At 40.5% G+C, this 18,779-nt stretch overlaps 1 protein-coding gene across 36 annotated transcripts in view; it reads right to left on the bottom strand.

The window, feature by feature from the left end:
* Positions 1–18,779, bottom strand: part of ZFHX3 (zinc finger homeobox 3) — a 1,555,416-nt gene that overhangs the window by 693,519 nt on the left and 843,118 nt on the right. For all 36 annotated transcript variants that reach the window (XM_054248756.2, XM_054248766.2, XM_054248759.2 and 33 more), the window contains one exon: positions 8,516–8,778. The gene's annotated coding sequence lies outside the window, so the exon portion shown is untranslated. The remainder of the gene's footprint in view (positions 1–8,515; positions 8,779–18,779) is intronic.

Genomic DNA, 18,779 nt, shown 5'->3' with positions numbered 1-18,779 from the left:
TATTTTTTTTTTTTTGAGATGGAGTTTCGCTCGTTACTCAGGCTGGAGTGCAATGGCGCAATCTCGGCTCACCGCAACCCTCCTGGGTTCAGGCAATTCTCCTGCCTCAGCCTCCCGAGTAGGGATTACAGGGACACGGCACCATGCCCAGCTAATTTTTTAAATACTTTTAGTAGAGACGGGGTTTCACCATGTTGACCAGGATGGTCTCGATCTCTTGACCTCATGATCTACCCTCCTTGGCCTCCCAAAGTGCTGGGATTACAGGCTTGTGCCACCGCACCTGGCCGGGAATTCTATTTTTAATAATGGTAGGCTTCTCCTCTCAGAGGAAACCTTCAGCTGAAAACAACTTCATTGTGCCTTAAAAAATCATGAAAACAGCTTAAAAGCATTGAGGAGTTGATGTGAGATCAATGAGTTGGTCAAAATGAAGGTCCTGCTAGAACCCTGAAAGAAAAGAACAGAAGAAACATTCTTTATCCACAAGCAGTCGCCAATAAGGATATTTGCCAAATGAGCACATTTGGATGTTGGTTTTGACAGCCTTGCTATGTGTGTGTGAAGACTGAGGGTAGCAGATAGGGGCAGATATTAATGCTCAGAGCCCATCCAGGGTAATCAATCTAGTAAGAAACCTCTTCTCATTAAGTCAGGATCCCAAAGATTACATATTAAGATTGAGGATAAAAACTTTAAAAAGAAAATAAGGCATGCAAAAGAGAGGAAACACCCATCTGGAAGAAAATACAACCCAAGGGAAAACAACTATCTGTTTTAGTATTATGCTACAGAATAGTTAAATATGACATATGTTTATCAAAATAGAAACTAGATGGTAAGCTATTAAAGTAATATAATGATATTTTTTAAAACTGTGGAGCTTAGGAAACACATTAGGGACTAAAACATCATTGTAGAACTAATAAATAAATTAGCACAGATAGTATGGAGTAGACATGACTGAAAATAGACAAGTTGGTACAGAGAAAAGGCTTGAGAAAGTCTTTAGTGAATGAAAAGGAAAAGAGAAAAAATAAGGAAGGTAATAGAAAAAGAAAATAGATGTTCCTGGAGTAGTGAATGCAACAGACAGAAAAAAATTCATATATAGGAGAAAAATGAATATACCTTAAAAGGGGAAGGGGTGTTTGTGTGTGTGTGTGTGTGTGTGTGTGTGTGTGTGCGCGCGCGTGCATGCATTTGCACATCTGTCTTCCTCTTTTAAGGCACATTCATTTTTCTCCTATATATGAATTTTTTCTGTCTGTTGCATTCTCTACTCACAGTATAGTATATGAGAAACTGAAATGAATTGCTTGCTCCTGAGTATATCTTAGTTTAAAGAACAAAGAAAAAAGTAGTTATTCAAAAATAAAACATAAGTACTGTATAAACAGGAAATTTAGATAAGCTTCAGTCTTTTCCATAACATCCAAAAGACAAGAAAGACATATTTACAACCTTCTAAAGAACAAGGAAGTATGTTTCATAGAATATAATGTCTAGTGAAGTTGATGTTTAAATATAACAACAGTAAACCATTCTCAAACTTAGAGTATGACAACCATGGGCCCATGCATTAATCAAACAAAATATAACAACAGTCTAATTAAAGGACAGTATTCAGTGGTGTGAGACAACGGACAAAGCTCTAACAAAGTTTGAGGGGAAAAAAAATGTGATTCTTCAAATTTTATACCCAGCTAATGTGTCCTTTCATTTATTCATTTTATGTGTTTATATATTTTCTTAATTTTCTATGACTTCACAGTATACCTTGGGTATAAAGGAAATAGATATTCTTAAGTATGCAAGAAATTAAGAGCATCTAAAGATCTTCTAAAAGTCTTAAATATAAGCTGGGCACAATAGTTTGTGCCTGGAATCCCAGCTACTCAGAAGGCTGAGGTGGGAGGATTGCTTGAGGCCATATGTTAGAGATCAGCCTGGGCAAGACCCCATCTAAAAATTAATAACAATAATAATAATATAAGTCTTCTTAAAAATAAAATTCATCCAACTAAAGATAAATCAAAAACACAACAATGAAGAACATGGATCTAAAAGACTTGAGCACTGAATAATTATTTAATATAGATGTATAAAATATAATAAAATGAATGTGGCTTGAGAACAAGATGACAAATATTATAAACCTTGACAAAGTAAAATAACTAATCAAATGAAGGAAACTGAGTAGCTGTATGCTAATTTTCTTATCTTTTAAGCAAGGAGTCAGCCAATAGTGTCTAATACTGAAGCATGAAGTTAAAAAAAGTATTTGACCTAGAAAAATATTTTTTCTATTTTTTTTTCCTTAAGCATAGATTGTTTCAGAACTATATTCTGGTAAAAAAAAATGCTTTCTTCTGAGGATCAGAAATTCTTCAATTTCACCTTTATATATATATATATTTTTTTTTAAATTCTAACCTAATGACATCTAACCATTAAATGCCATACTTCTGATCTCTGTCATGCATAACTCTGCTATTTTAAAATATTTAAATAAAAGTACATATTCAGGGTGTACAATGTGATAATTTGATAAACATATACATTGTGTACTGATTACCACAGCCAAATTAATTAACACCTCTATCACCACCCAGAGTTACCATTACTGTGTATGTTTGTTGGGGGTGAAGATATCTTAAATCCACTCTTTTGTCAAACTTCAAACAATACAGTGTTGTTAATTATAGTCATCATAATCCCCTTTTTAAAATCTCAGTTTTTCTTACCCTCTTTGAATTTTTTATTCTCTGTATCTGTCTCACTGTTTTCTCTTTTCTTTCCTACATTCACTGTAAGTAAATGCTTAGAAAGATATTCACCAGATCTGAAAGACTTTTTTTAGGCATAGAAGTTTTAGTGAAATTTTGCTTTCTCTGTTTCTACTACTTTTAATTTTGTGTAATGGACCTGTAGTCATTATTCTATAAAATCAAAAATACAGGCTTCCAACACCTTGCTGTGAATGTGTTTGTGGTTATCTTCATGTTTTTCATAATTTTGTCTGTGGTATCAAATGAAAGTAGTGATCACTTGACTTGCCTACATTTTAAAAATTCTGCTATTTTCTTTAGAAGATCTAGCCTCTTAGAAAACTGATGCTCCTTTTCTCTTGATGCTTCCAGATCCCTAACTCTTACTCTCTGATATCTGAATCCTCACCGTTTCCTGAACATGTAGAAGGAAGACTCACCAATGCCTGCATGCATTTGCAGATTAACAGCTTCTGCCATTAGCAAATTGGAAATTCCTTCCCCCATCCTTCTTACAGAGGGAGTCTTTTTCTCCTGGTAATACTATGATTTCCATTTCTTCATTTCCTTATTAATGCAGTCTACAGAGCATTTTTATTTTTCTTGGCTGCTTTAGCCTTCTGTTGAGCTTCATGAGTATTAAATAGAATGGCTTATCTGAGGAAACAAAGCAAAGCAAAAACTCTACCTTCAACTAATGGGAAGATGGATCCTTAATACCGAAGAAGACACAGGTAGGCAAACAACACATTTGTCATGTTCTGTGTTCCACTAAGTTATAAGGCTCTCATGAAGCCACAGAATACATGTCCAGAGCAATGCTGCTGACTCAGTGGGTGAGATGAGACGAGTCAAGACCCTGCAGCTTCTGATTTGAAAACAACAGACAACTGATCTGAACTGGGGTGTTTCCGGAATGTGACCCAAGCTTTCAGCCTATTCTAGGGATATACTAGACTTGGTAAGTGGAAGGACGCAGGCCAGATCCATCAAAAAATGTTTTACAATGGAGGGCAACCAGGAGTTGAGAACCCCTATGATACAATTCCTTTAGACTCCTTGTTACTTGAATTGAGGTGACTGTTAGTGGCACCAAGCAATGAAAATTTTTTCCCCTAGTATTTTCAAAATCTGTAGCTTCTCCTGTAGCCAATACCTGAAGGTATCTAGTCAATGCATTAAATATCCTGTTAACATTGATAAGCACCATTATTTCTAGTTATCAAATGCATATACGAAGACATTCTTGTTCAAGAAAGCATCGGTATTTTTGCTACTATTAAACAATTAACACGGAATGAGCCATCTGCACTCTTGGTGTTTTAAGCGTTTTTCTAAATTATCATTTTGGTTATTACTACTCTCTCAGATTTTTTACTCTTTTAGTATTTCTGTTAACTAGAAAATGATCCCAGATGGGAGATCCATAGGTTTTTGGCCAAAAAAGAATTTTTTAAAAACGTTTATAACTGTACAATGGACCAAAGTGCAGGAGAAAATGACTAGTATAACAACACCACACATGTGCACAGTTTGAACATATTTTAGGGGAGAAACGTTCCACGCGATAAACACAACACCTTCATTTTGAGCCCAACTTTCTGCTTGAATAACATCCAAGATTTGGCATAAGTTGTCATGGGCAAACTTATAGACAATTCAGAATCATTTGGAGAGATGACGGCTACACACCGTATCGAACTTTCAAAACACAGTAAGTAGACTGAGCTCAGCAGTACACAAAGCACTGAGAGTTTCTGGAATAAACACAGGGGAATCAGTGGGAGAGACAGAACAAGGAGACTGAAGATTACAAAATTCAGTCACATTTCAAAATTTTCTGCTACAATAATTCACTTTATGTAGAATTAATGTGTCTGATTGAACGTTTGTGCTGTAATTTACTTATAATTAACATTTTATGGTGAACAGATTTCACCACCTCCTTCATGCTGTGAACTCTAAGCCATAGGTCAAAAATAGAGATGAAACAGATAAGCACAAAATATTCTCACTGAAATATTAATGAGATTTTAATTTACTGCTTTAAAAACACATCTTTCATCAACGTCTGTATATAAAAATCACCATTTTATTTTAATTTTTTAATCACATTAAAAATATAATGAACTCTTATAGCTGGCAGAAAGACACTAAAAAAATCTGATGCAGGCAGGCAGGCAGTCCTAGGTAGTTAAACGATTTTCCATCTTGTTCAGGAGCCAAAAATATTGTCTCATGAAGAGGTAATGATTGAGTCCAACTCAGCCAAGAATCTCTTCTCAATTAATCAATGCATTTTGAGAGGGAAGAATTTCTGGCAAATATACTGACTCTAGGAAAACCATTCCTACTCCCAAACTAAGCCATTTGTGAAGACCAAAATCTAAGTGGGCCTTCCATTTGTTGGATTTACTTACCTTAAGGGAGAGGCTCACACCTGTCTAAAGTTTCATGGTAGAACATCGGGATTTCAAATGAAGCGAGGAAATGGGACCAAGAAATTTTCATTCAGTACTGAAGTTATTAGAAAGTGCTGCCTCCCAACCAGTGGTTACCATTTCTATTAATGCACCAGATATTAAGTCACTAAGTCTCTTATTACCCCTTCTTTAAGACTTGGCCCAAATATCTCTTTCTCAAAGAGGTCACCTTCGGTCCACTTTGCTGCAGGCAGCGATCATAACCAGTCCTTCCTCGTTGGTTGTATTGACCATGAGATATGTATGTTGTCTGTCTGTCTGTCTATTTACCTACCTACCTACCTACATATCTACCCACCCGCCCACCCACCCACTTAATGTGTGTCTTTCATGCTAAATTATAAACTCTAAGAAGACCGTCCCACATCTGAGTTACTTATCACTGTAACTGGCCATTTGTAATAGGTACAATAAATATGTCTCGACCTATTGAATTACTGGGTTGTTGGTTGGCCCTCAGGGCATGAAATCCAACCTGGTTGGTTGTTTCCAAAAAAAGCTGTCACTAGTTGCTTCCCCTATTCATTCTGTCATTGAGAGGTTGAGTCTACTGTTCCATTCCCCTGAATCTGAGCTGGCCTGTGACTGCTTTGTTGTAATTGGATGTGGAAGAGGTGACTGTGCCAGTTTGGGCACTGCTTTTAAGAGGACCAGCAGGTTTCTCTTCCCTCAACCTAGAACATTTGCTCTGGAGAATGTTAACTGCCTTGCGAGAAGTGTCACTACCCTGAGACTTCCATGCTGCAAGGACACTCAAGCTGGTCACCTAAAGAGACTGCATCAGAAGATAGAGTAACACTAGCTCCCATCAGCTGTTCTAGCCACCCTGGCCCAGGAGCCAGACACGCAGGTGAAGGAACTATCTCAAGCATCTCAGACAGTCCAGCCCCACAGAATCCCTATGGGAAGGCAAGTGCATTAGTCTGTTTCCATGCTGAGACTGTGTAATTTATAAAGATAAGGAGGTTTAAAGGACTCACAGTTCCACATGGCTGGGGAGGCTTCACAATCATGGCAGAAGGGGAAAGACATGTCTTACGTGGCAGCAGAAAAGAGAGAATTTGTGCAGGGAAACCCTTCTTTATAAAGCCATCAGGTCTTGTGAAACTTATTCACTATCACCAGAACAGCTCGGGAAAGACCCGCCCTTATCATCCAATTACCTCCCTCTTGGCCCCTCCCATAACACATGGGAATTGTGGGAGCTATAATTCAATATGAGATTTGGGTGGGGACATAGTCAAACCATGTCAGTGAGACTCTGGACTGAGCTGCCCATCTTGTTGCCACCCTGGGGCATCCCAGCTGATCGCTAGACATCAGGGAGCAGGGGTAAGGCATTCCCACCGCACCTACACAGATTCTTTATTATTATGCTCAGAATCCATGACCATAATAAAAATCACAGCTGTTTTATATCATTGTGTTTTGGGATGGTGTACATGGCAACAACAGATAAGAGAAACATTCTACAAGTCTACAGTATGCACCACGTCTTTGTCTCATTCTTGGGTAGCCATGACTTTTTATTCTAGAGAGAAAATCCAGACAGAACCACGTTCAACCTGAAACTCCTTTACAGATGATACAAAGATGGTAGGTTCTTTGAAGTAGACTCGACAGACTTAGTAAAACTTGTAGAAATTTTGAACCTGATGCCAATCCCAAAGGAATAAATATCTCAAGAGGAGATCGTTTGTGGTCTCTGAATTCCCTAACACAGTAATGGGACCACTTGAGCTACTAAATTCAGCAATTTTCTCATAAATTTGAATTAGGTTAGTTAGAAAAAATGAGGCTCTGTCTCCTCACTCTCACAGCCAAATTTCTGAAAAAAACAAAACAGAACAAAGTTTACAAATGTCTCCCTTTCTTTATGTTTCTATTCATTCCCTAGCCCATTCTAAGTCTTCAAAATCACTGCTTCCTTTTCCCTGTTAGGAGGGTATCACCCCACCCCACCCCCACTGTCCACCCTGCCCAATAAAGGGTGTGAGTGGCTCAGGGAATGGGAGCCAGAACACAAACAAAAGAAAAAATATATCTGGTTTGCATAAGTCCCATTCTGTCCTTTCAGTCATAAATCTTCTATAATGTTATGCAAATATTCAAGACTTTTCCATCATTTATGGTAACAGTGCTGGGAAAGCTAGGAGATTCACGTATAAGACAGTAAAGAAAAAGAAAATCTGCAATGGAAAACTAACCTGGGCTTTGATTTATCTTTTCCAAGGTCAGACCAAATGAGAATGAAGACCTTTTATGCCAAGAACACGCTACTTATTTTTTAAACGATTTACAAATGAAACCTTGTCATGACAAACCCCAAAGCAACTCTTTTTTGAACCATCGTGATGTTGTGCGGTGTCCATCACAGATGGAGTAGCTCGTAAAATTAGACCATGACCCCTCGTAGAAACCAAGTGCTATACAGACATGGTTTTCACACCAGCCACACCTGCTTTTGGAACAAAGGTGAATGCAATCGTTCATAAAATCAGCACCTCTTATTCAAGAGGTCCAAATGCTTCCCAAGAACTTTACATTTGCATTCAAGTTTGGAAAAAGTGGAGAATGTATTGAGACAATAGAGGTCATTCATTCAGTTCATTAGGGCATCATAGGAAAATGCAAGCTAAGGAGTGAAAAATAAAGACCCAGGTGGCGAAATAAAATGGAACATACATGATGGTTCCACATTCTTCCCACCCCGTCGGTGCTTTTGCTGCCTGTCTCGACTCAAGAACATTCCATGTAAAGAAAGGTGACGCTGAAGAGAGACCCAGGACGTGCATGTGGAAGCCAGCAAAAGCTCATAATTCAATGGAGTCATTTCATTCCCTTTACTTTGTAACAAGCTCCAACCCATTCAAAGGACTTATTAGAATTTCAAATGAAAAGCTGAATACTATGAGCATTGTAAATCAGCTACAAACAGCTTTGAAAACTGTGTCAGGAGAAACACACTTGTAATTTTCTTTCTTTTTTAAAATATTGCTTTTTTTTCACCTTCAAAGCTTTGTTTGTTAAGAAGCAGTTACCAATTTATTTCTACAGAGGGAATCTGATTCTGGTTGGAGGGGGCCTGATTGGAGCGATCCTTTCACCTGGGCTGGTACACGCTCTCAGCATTAGACCGACTCGTGGCACACGCCCTACTACCCAGGTGCTGGGTGCCCCTTGACAAACCACATTGCCTTGTTTATTTTGTAGTAGTTGTTCTTCAGATTTCTTAGAACCTGAAGCAGAAATATCCCTTACCTGGGAAGAACTGCGATTCAGACTCCTCCAGTCCTGGAGACCATATGTGGTCTTTGAAAACCTCCAAACAAGAATAAGATGCTAGGAGAGCCCTCCGTCTAACGGGGCCAGCAGGCGGCAGAGTCCTCCTCAGGAGTCAGGAGCCTTGCGCCTCTTTTGCAAGGATGTCCCGCAGTCTTTCATATGTTCATTTCCCTCGGAACTCGACAGGGTCATGAGACGGGGATATTTTATACTTGTTCCTTGTTCTCCTTTTCAAGTCCCTGGAAAGAAAAGAAGAGCTTTCTCAATTTGTAAAAAACCTTAAACTGAGATTTTCAAATAGAAGAAATACCTTCCTCCCCGCTTTCTTTTTTATCTTCTTCTGTAGCACAGGAAGACCCATGTGGTCACACAGATCACCTTCCATATCACCCAAAGCAAAAAGACAAAGTATCACAGCAGCTATATGCACAGGAAAACATCCACAGCAATCGGGCTTCCTCGGTGAATGTTATTTTCTTTACACAGAACGCTTACCGCTAACGACTGTCAAAAAGACAGGACACTAATGTTCTCAGGCAAGACCACAGCCAGCGTTGGCAGAAAGAAGGTGCTACTCAAAATCACAAGCTTCTCTCTCTTCTGTTTCGGTTCTAAAGAGTAGCTACTCCAATGTCAAAATGAAAATTACAACCTCCAAATTAACAGAGTGCTGCTCCAAGGCCCAGAGAATGGGACCCAGATGTACCTTCTATAGGGATGGAAAAGATTTAATCAACCTGCACTGACTATTGATTGAACACAGAATTACTGAGCATCAACTACTGAAAACATATGCATGCCCTTTAAGGACTGATCGTTCTCTGCTGGCCTCCCCTTTAAATCTTGCATTTTATTCGGGGCAAAATACTTGAACAGCCAAGTCAGAGGGTTGCCCCATAACTCTGCTTCATCAGGGTGTAATAGAAGGGTCTGGGGCTGTTGAAAGGGAAAAACTGGAGATTACATTCAGGTGGAAGGAAATCTCCTGAGTACTTTAGTTAGAAATGGAGGTGGAACCACCACATGTAGAGGGTAGCTGAGCCTTGTGTGTCTGAGCAAACTGGGCAAACCACTCTCTTCCCTTTCCCGCACCACCTCCCTCAATCAACCAACATGACCCTCTTCCTATTTTGGATGGTTTTTATAGAGGAAACTGACAGTTTCTTCCATGAGGTAGCATCTCTCTGGAAACCATCCTGGTGGACTAAGAGGTAATGATGAGAGGCCCCCTTGAAAGAGAAAATACCGGCGTCAGGAATGGAGACCATGAGGTCTAGTCTTTCACGGCTTTTTCTCCCCATCAGTGGCAGCCCCAAAGTGCCTGGCTTTGACTGCAAAGTGTGAGCTGGAAAGTTTCCTATGCAAATCTGTAGTATTAGCAGAGGGTCTTGAATAAGCTGCTGAACCTCTCTGAACCACATTCAGACACTTACAAAATGAAAAAGTCGTCTGGGCACGGTGGCTCACTCCTATAATCCCAGCACTCTGGGATGCCGAGGCGGGTGGATCACTTGAGGCCAGGAGTTCAAGACCAGCCTGGCCAACATAGTGAAACCTCGTATCTACTAAAAATACAAAAATGAGCTGGGTGTAGTGGCACACGCCTGTATTCTGAGCTACTGGGTAGGCTGAGGCATGAGAATTGCTTGAGCGTGGGAGGCGGAGGTTGCAGCAGGCTGAGAATGCACCACTGTACTCCAGCCTGGGCGACAGAGCAAGACTCTGTCTCAAAATATAAAATAAAAATGAGAGAGTTGTACCTACTTCATGGTGATGACTCAATGAAGGAATGCATGGGGGTTCTCAGCACACAGCCTGGCTCCGAAAAGCTTGACTAGAGATCCCTTCCAACCCAACTTCCTTCCCAGAAAGACGGAGACGCTAGCTAGCTATATAAGGGGCACTTAAGCTCAGGTGTTTAAAATATTCGCCAACACTTTACAGGTGCTGGCTTCACAGAAAGGTCTCTGAACCATTTTGTCCTGCACCATCCCTCAGTAGACACCTGTTCCTGTAATGGAAGTTGGTTTTCGTTTCTGTTTCCTGGTTAGTCAACAGAATCACCTGCCTTTATATAAATTGCTCTCAAATCCCCTTCTCTATCTTGTTCTGCTTCCTTCCTCCCTCCCTTCTTTCCTTCCTTCTTCCTCCTTTTCTATACACATTTTCAGCCCCACAGTGGTTACCTGCTAAGACACCCAAGTAGAATTCCAGTTTTTCTTTTTCTTTTTTTTGAGATGGAGTCTTGCTCAATTGCCCAGGCTGGAGGACAGTGGCACAATCTTGGTTCACTGCAACCTCCGCCTCCGGGGTTTAAGTGATTCTTGTGCCTCAGCTTTCTGAGTAGCTGGGATTGCAGGTGCCTGTGACCACGTCTGGCTAATTTTTATATTTTTAGTGGAGACGGGTTTTCACCATGTTGGCTGGGCTTGTCTCGAACTCCTGACCTCAGGTAATCCGCCCACCCTGGCTTACACCTGACCTTTGAACTTCTCCTTAGACCTCTGCTTTTTGTCCTGGTATGGGTTGGCTCCCTTGGTCACCTCCCTCTACCCCAGGTCACCCCCAACCTTTATCTCCTTGTCTTATGCTTTTGTATGTATTTTTCCTTCTTGGTAAAAACACCAAGTCTTTTAAGGAATAATTAAGGAATCAACATTATGTTAACATATCAGTGAGTCTTCATATTAGTTACAACTGCAACCTGCCTAAGATGACAGGAGAATAAACATCCCAGTCTACAGTGTTCTAAGTGACCTACCCAAGAAGCTCATTTGCCTTATTACTGGAGCTAATGAAACTCTTCCATGTGCTTTCAACTTCTCTCTTTCTGTTATACGTATCTGTCCTGTTGGTGGATATTGTAAGTTGAGGAAATAGGAAAGATTAGACACTTATGTGAGACATACTGCATAGTTTAATTCCTCCAAATGGACCACAGAAAACACAAAAAGTTAATTTTAAATATGGAAAAGTTCATGGAGTCATGGATGTGGTGAGTTCCTTTCTATAAAAACTAACCTTTTTATTTTGAGATACCTGTGGATTCACATGCAGATGAAGACATAATATAGAGGCCAATGCACATGTATCATTTGCCATTTCCTCTGTATTAGTCCATTTTCACACTTCGATAAAGAACTGCCTGAGACTAGGTAATTTATAAAGGAAAGAGGTGGGGTTTTCTTTCTTTTTTTTTTTTCTGAGATGGAGTCTCGCTCTGTTGCCCAGGCTGGAATGCAGTGGCACAATCTTGGCTCACTGCAATCTCCACCTCAGCCTCCCACATAGCTGGGATTCAAGCAATTCTCCTGCCTCAGCCTCCCTAGTAGCTGGGATTACAGACACATGCCACCATACTGGCTAATTTTTGTAATGTTTTTTAGCAGAGATTGGGTTTCATCATGTTGGCCAGGTTGGTCTCAAACTCCTGGCCTCAAGCAATCTGCCCAGCTTGGCCTTACAAAGAGCTGGGTTACAGGTATGAGACACCAGGCCCAGCCAGAAAAGAGGTTTCACTGGCTCACAGTTCAGCAGGGCTGGGTAGGCCTCAGGAAACTTACAATCATGGCAGAAGATAAAGGAGAAGCACAGAAACTTCTCAACAAGGTGGCGGGAAGGAGATGTGCTGAGCGATGGGGAAAGAGCCCCTTACAAAACCATCAGAGCTCGTGAGAACTCACTATCACGAGAACAGCATGGGAGAAACCACCCCCATGATTCAGTTTCCTCCACCTCTTCTCTCCCTTGACCCATGGGGATTCTGAGGATTACAATTCAAGATGAGATTTGGGTGGGGACACAAAGCCAAACCATATCACCTCCAACGATAACATTTCCAAAACCACAGGACAATATGACAATCAGGGTATTAGCCTGGATACAGTCAAGATACAGAACAGTTCCATCACTACAAGTCACTCTCCTGTTGCCCTTTGGGCCACACCCCTTCCCTCCCTTTCCTACTCTCTCCTTCATCCTTGGCAACTACTCATCTGTTCTCTGTATCTATAATTTTGTCAATTCAAGAATGTTTATATTAATGGAATCCTACAATCTGTAAACTTTTGAGATTGGCTCTTTTCACTCAGCGTAATTCTTACATGATTCGTCTAAGTGGCTGACTGTATCAATGGTTTGTTCTTTTTATTGCTAACTAGTATTCCATGTTATAGATGCACTGCATTTTGCTTAACCATCTACCCACTGGAGGACAACTGGATTATTTCTAGTTTGGGGCTATTACAAATAAAGTTGTTATAAATAGTTTGTACAGTATTTTGTGTGAACATAAGTTTCAATTGATCTTTATGGTATAAATATCCAGGAGTGCCGTTGTAGGGAAGTATAATTGCTTGTTGAGTTTTTTTTTAAAAGAAACTCCCAAACTGTCTAGAGTAGCTGTGTCATTGTACATTCCCACTAGCAATGTATAAGTGACTTGATTTTTCTGCATCTGATATAGTTTGGATGTATATCCTTGCCCAAATCTCATGTTGAAATGTAATTCCCAATGTTGGAGGTGGGGCCTGGATGCAACTAACTGAATCATAAGGGCAGTTTCTCATGAATGGTTTAGCACCATCCACTTTGTGCTGTCCTCACAACAGTGAGTTCTCGTGAGATCTGGCCATTTAAAAATGGTGGCACCTCCCTTGCCTCTCTCTTGCTCCTCTTCTGGCCATGTGACACACTTGCTCTCCCTTCGCCTTCTGCCATGATTGTAAGTTTCCTGAGGCCTCTCCAAAAGCCCAGCAGATGCCAGCATCATGTTCCTGTATAGCCTGCAGAACCATGAGCCAATTAAATCTCTTTTCTTTATAAATTACCTGGTCTCAGGTATTTCTTTACAGTAATGTAAGCACAAACTAATACAGCATCCTTGCCAGAATTTGGCATTGCCACTATTTGTTAAACTATTTATGATAATAGGTTTATAATGATATCTAATCATCCTTCAATTTGTATTTTCCAAGTAGCTAACGAGGTTGAACATCTTTCCACGTGCTTACTTGCCATTTGTATACTATCTTTGCTGAAATGTCTCTTCATGACATTTGCCCGTTCTCTAATTGGATTGTTTATGTTCTTACTGTTGAGCTTTAAGAGTTCTTTATATAGTCTAAATGCTAGTCCTTTGTTGGATATGTGGTTTGCAGATATCCCAGTCTATAGCTTATCTTTTTGTTTTCCTGTTAAGGCCTTTCACAGAATAAAAGTTTTTAATTTTTTTGGAGTCTAAGTTATTAGCTTTGCTTTTTTGGGTCATGCTTTTAGTGTAAAGTCTAATAAATATTTTGTAGCCCTAGATCCTGAAGATTTTCTCTTACTTTCTTTTTTCTAAAAGTTTTATAGTTTTTATGTTTTGCATTGAACTCTGAGATCCACTTCGGGTTCATTTTTGTGTATGGCGTAAACCAAGATTGAGGTTCAAGTCCACATATGCGAGCAGCAGTCACTGAATACCTTTGTCAACCATCATTTGGAAGTATTTTTGCGGGTATTTTTCTTCTTCATTATAGTGTGACAATACCACCCAGCATTTATTCCGACAGTTGTATAATTAGTCTTTAAACTAGCTAGATGATTGCTCTAGCCACTTTATTCTTCTTTTTCAAAACTGTTCTAGCTATTCTAATTCCTTTGTCCTTCCATAAGTATTTTTGAATAATTTTCCTGTAATTAAAAAAACTTGCTGGAATTTGGATAGGAATGAGACTAAGCCCATATATCAACTTTGAGGAAAATTGACATCTTTCTGATAGTGAGTCTTCCAAATCATCAACATTGAATGTCTTTCCATTTATTCAGGTCTTCCTTGATTTCCTTCATCAGCACTTTGCAGTTGTCAATATACAGGCCCTGTACATGTTTTGATAGATTTACACCTGCATTTTTTTTTAATGTATGACACATGATGCAGTTTTAATTTTGCTTTCCATGTGCTCATTGCTAGCACACAGAAATACAATTGATTCTGTATAAGTTTACCTTATGCCCTGTGACTTTGTGGAAGTAACTTATTCATTCTAAAGACTATTTTTTTTTGGAGATTCCTTGGGATGAAAAACATTTTTATTCTCATCCTAAATTTCCTTATGCCTTGAGATTTTCCGCGTTGACAATCATGTGTTTTGCAAATAAAAACACTTCTTTTTCTTCCTTTCTCATCCATGTATCTTTGACATTCTCTTTTGACCTTAACACATTGACTAGAACTTCCAGCACTATATGGAGTGAGAGAGTTAAGAGTGGACATCCTTGCCTTGTTCCTGCTTTCAGGGGAAAAGAGTTCAGTTTTGACCATTAAGCATAACACTAGCTGTAGGTTTTTGTAGATCCTCTTTATAAAGTTGAAGAAGCTGCTGTTTCTTCATTTCTAAGAGTTTTTATCATGAATAGGTATTGAATTTTGTCACATACTTTTTCTGCATCAATTGATATCATCATGTGATTATACATTTCTCTTCTTTAGCCTGTTAATATGGTGGATCATATTGATTGATTTTTCAATATCTAACCAGTCTTACAATCCCTATAATAAACGCCACTGGGTCACGGTATATCATTCTCATTATATAATGTTGAATTCTATTCGCAAACACTCTGTTAAAGATTTTTGCCTCTACAGCCATGGGAGATACTGGTCTGTAGTTTTCTTTTGTACTCTTTTAGTCTGGGTTTGGCATCAGTATAGTGTTAACGTCATAACATGAATCGGAAAGTGTGCCTTTTCTGGATGATATTGAAATCGTGTAGAATTGGTGTTAATGCTTTTTTAGATGTTTGTTAGAATTCTCCAGAGACTTTTCTGATTCTCCAAATCCCTTTCCATATCTTACTGCCCCAGCTCCTCCCAAAATTATGCAAGCTCTAATGCCTATAACAAATTTCTTAGTCCATGATACTCATAGTTTCTGCTTCCCTGATTGAACCCTGGTACCTTAAGTCATTTGCTATTACAGTGGAATGAGTAATAGTTAACATTTACTGAGTATCTAAAACATGCCAAGCACTTTACAATTATTTCAGGTAAGTAATCCCATAAAGAAGGTTCTATTGTCCCCTTAACTTTACAGAAAAATATAAAACTGAAGTACAGAGAAGTTAAGTAAGCTGTGAACAGATACACAGTAAGGATCAGAAGCAACACAGAAATCAAACTCTTAGCCAGGCTGCTCTGCTAACGTTCTTTCTCTTGACCTCTGATTTCTCTCAGAAGACCAGAGTCCATGGTGCTGGTAGGATAGAAGGCATAGATTTGAGCCTGGATCCCATTCATTATTTCTGGTATAACCTGTGCTTTTCATTTTGTTTGCTTTCCTTTTATACTCTCCTGCCGTTCCCCTTCTTTTCGTTTTCTTCTTTCTCTGCCCATGGAGGATGTTTCCTCTGGACTTTTTCCCCATCGAACCCCACCCCCCACCTTCCTATCACCTTTTATACTGTTGGAAAGTGAGTCAGACCCACAGGTGTGTGTTCTTCCAGATTCACTGGCCTTCATATCATGAAGCACCAGCGTGAGAACAAGGGCAAGCCCTGGCTGGGGAGGTGGCTGGATGGACGTGCCGTGCGCTAAACAGAAGGGGCGTTTGTTACAGCAAGAGCAAGGGCAGCAGAACACACCTGCTGGAAACCAGAAGAAAATGGTCCACAGTGACTCTGAGTAGTTACCTTTCTTGTTCTGACTCCTTCGTTTGCTCACTTTGGGGTCAGTCTACTTATTTATTAAAACGTCTACCGTGCCTTAAGAAACATTATTAATGCATTAAAATAAATAATACTTTGGATGCAGAAATGAACATTTAAGTGGATGCAAACCAGATCCATTCCATTTTGAGTGAATGTGTATTTCTGTATTTTTCCCCCTAAGTGCCTTTGCTTAGTAAAAGCCATCAAATATCACTGGGAATTATTACTAATTTTTAAACAGTCCTGAAGAATTAAAGGGAGAGAGAGAGAGAAAGGGAATAAATAAGTGGAAGAAAGAAAAGAAGAGAAAGAGAGAGAGGTTAAGCTCAAAGGCAGGGAGAGCGAAATGGACCAGATTATACAAAATTAAAAAGCAAATACGAGGAGACAATTTGTGCCGAGTGATTGCAAGCAATTACAGTCCGGCTTTTCTGGAGGGAAGATGGGGGGAGGGGGCTATTTCAGCTTAAAAGGAGACTTTATTCATTCCTGATCAGCTTCTCCGACCATTCTCTCTTTTATTCTTGGATATCAATTTAAGAAAAAAAAAAAAGTCAGCTTTCAGATGTTACATGTTCACCCCTGCGAATCCACCCCTGGGCAGACAGTGAGAATTTAAGCTTCCAATCGGTTCTTTCTATAGCCCTGAAAACCAATTTGTTCATAAAGAATAAAATGAGGGGGGGGAGAGGGGAAAACACAACACGAGCATGTGTTTCTTTTAGAGGAGAGCTTCAATTTTACTATAATTGTCTAAAGACGGAGCTGCTTTGATCTGAAGAATTATTATTGTGCCTCAAATGCCGGCTGCCAATGTCACAGCTGTGCTGGAGCTTGGTCACGCCAAGGGGCTTGGGGTCCAACTTAGTCCCAGACCCGCCTTTGGGTCCTTCCCTCTTTATTTTTCCTTTGTCAAATGGGAAAGTTCATTTTCCTAGTATGTCCACTGACCATTAAAGGCCATGGCATGGTTGATGTTGTAGGGGTTCCTTGGAAGGCCCAGACACATGGTGGTGACATCACAAGGGCCCACCAAGGCTGGACAGGAGGAGAGCGCCTCACCTTCCCACGGGCAGGCAGGCTGGATGAGCACCTGCACTAAGTGGTCTGGCATGATCATTAGATGAGAGGACCCGGCACACCGGCCAGCTGCTTTCGGTTATCCGTATCTCCTCGGCTCACGCATGAGGTCAGAAATGGTTTCAGTGCTTGAGAGAGACACAGAGAACCCTTCAGCACACTTCCCTGATTTCAAGTCTTGAGGTTCATAGTTATTATCCCTCACTCCAGCTCATGCTGCGCCAAAGCAGAGGACAGCTCAAGACACAGAATTAAACACAATTCTTTCAGAAGCAGAATGGCCAAAATCTAGATGGAGGGTCTGAGGGCTAAGCCAAGTTTTCAAGGCATACATTTTCCTTCTCATGGGTGAGGGATAAACCAGGGGACCTCTTTTCCTGCATCACTTCCTTGGTGGGCCAGGCAGGAGGGACCTGTCCACCCTTCATCTCACATCCTGCCACCTCAGAAGCTGCCTTGCCTGTCTTCTCCTGGTGCCTCTGAGGTCTCATCTGGAACCCTGACAGCGTCCTCCTTACCTGCTCCATCTCTGGTTCTCCATTTTCTACAGTATCGTCCATATTCCCTAGCTCAGCATTCAAGGCTCTACAGGTAAGCTGCCCTGCTCAGTCCTGCACCCAGGTGAGAAGCCCCACTGCTGTTTCAGAGCACGTCATCAAATGCTCACCTCTGGGTCTTTGCTTTCGACTTCCCCCCACCTGGAATACAACTGCTCCCTTTTCTCCTTTTCCCCGAGTCCTTTCTTTCTTGGGTCAGCTTCTAACTCGAAATGCAGCTAAGATGGGTAAGCAAATTAATGACTCTGAATGGACTGTGAGACTAAGTTCCAGGGGCAGAGCTATCTAGACAGCCCAGGGTAGAGTCTAGGAGGCTATGACAGTAAGAGATGACAGGCTGCGAGGGACAGCCCTGACTCCCATCCCACACCCTCACCTCTAAGCCATGGTGTCTCAAACTGAAAGAACGCACAGAGCTGTTTACAAAGAAAATGTAGTAAAACACAAGAATGCCCTTGAACCCCTGGGGTCTAAAGATTCCATTTGAAAAACATTGTCATAGGAAACAAACAGAAACCAGCAACATGAAAACATAAACTTAATTATAGCTCTACAAAGCACGAGGCCCACATTCTGCACAGAAATCATTCTTTCCAATCAGATGGAAAAAAAATTACACCTAGGCTAGGTATGGTGGCTCATGCCTGTAATCCCAGCACTTTGGGAGGCCAAGACATTTGGATCTGTTGAGCCTAGGAGTTCGACACCAGCCTGGGCAACATGGCAAAACCCATCTCTACACAGAAAATACAAAAATTAGCTGGGCTGGTGGTGCACTCCTGTGATATCAGCCACTTGTGAGACTGAGGTGGGAGGATCACTAGAGCCCAGGAGATGGGGCCGCAGTAAGCTGTGATTGCGCCATTGAACTTCAGCTTGGGTAACAGAGTGAGACCCTGTTTCCAAATCAA

This window comes from Callithrix jacchus, chromosome 20 (assembly GCF_049354715.1).
Source record: "Callithrix jacchus isolate 240 chromosome 20, calJac240_pri, whole genome shotgun sequence".
Taxonomy (NCBI): domain Eukaryota; kingdom Metazoa; phylum Chordata; class Mammalia; order Primates; family Cebidae; genus Callithrix; species Callithrix jacchus.
Note: the sequence above shows the minus strand (reverse complement) of the source record. Positions and strands in the feature narration are given on the sequence as shown.